Source organism: Sinocyclocheilus anshuiensis, unplaced genomic scaffold (assembly GCF_001515605.1).
Source record: "Sinocyclocheilus anshuiensis isolate Anshui unplaced genomic scaffold, SAMN03320099.WGS_v1.1 scaffold799, whole genome shotgun sequence".
NCBI lineage: Eukaryota > Metazoa > Chordata > Actinopteri > Cypriniformes > Cyprinidae > Sinocyclocheilus > Sinocyclocheilus anshuiensis.
Genome location: NW_015548231.1, coordinates 33,934 through 34,470, shown reverse-complemented (window position 1 = coordinate 34,470; position 537 = coordinate 33,934). Strand labels below are relative to the sequence as shown.

The 537-nt window shown below is 26.8% G+C and overlaps 1 pseudogene; it reads right to left on the bottom strand.

The window, feature by feature from the left end:
* The window catches only part of LOC107654594 (unconventional myosin-Ih-like), a 12,954-nt pseudogene that overhangs the window by 10,836 nt on the left and 1,581 nt on the right, over window positions 1-537 (bottom strand).

The following is a 537-nucleotide window of genomic DNA, read 5'->3' as shown; positions in this document are numbered from 1 at the left end:
GCTTTCTGACAAGATGTGCGTTAAATATCGCATGCGATTTATCGTGCAGCCCTAATTCTGTAATAATCAATTCACAGAAGGAAGTATTTAAAATACTCGTTTGGAATAAAAATATGCTGTATTAAGCAAACAGTTAGCATTTTAGTCTCTTCTATTTAGTGTAATTGTTCCGTATGCAATGGTGTGATTCATTAGTCAAAAAATAAAGAATAAATAATGATTAATTTGACTGATAGTATGGTTTATATACAGTACAAAAGTACTTCATATCTCCCAAAACACAGCATTAATGTATAGATGAGAAGTAAACAACAAAAAATATATATTATTTGTATGATTAAAAATGTATATATATAATATAAATTTTATATTTATATATATATAATATATATATATATAAAATAATATATATTTTTCACAATTACTCTTTCGATGTTTGGGGTCATATTGACCCCAAGGGCCTTAAAGGGGTCATATGATGCTGCTAAAAAGAACATTATTTTGTGTATTTGGTGTAATGAAATGTGTTTATGCGGT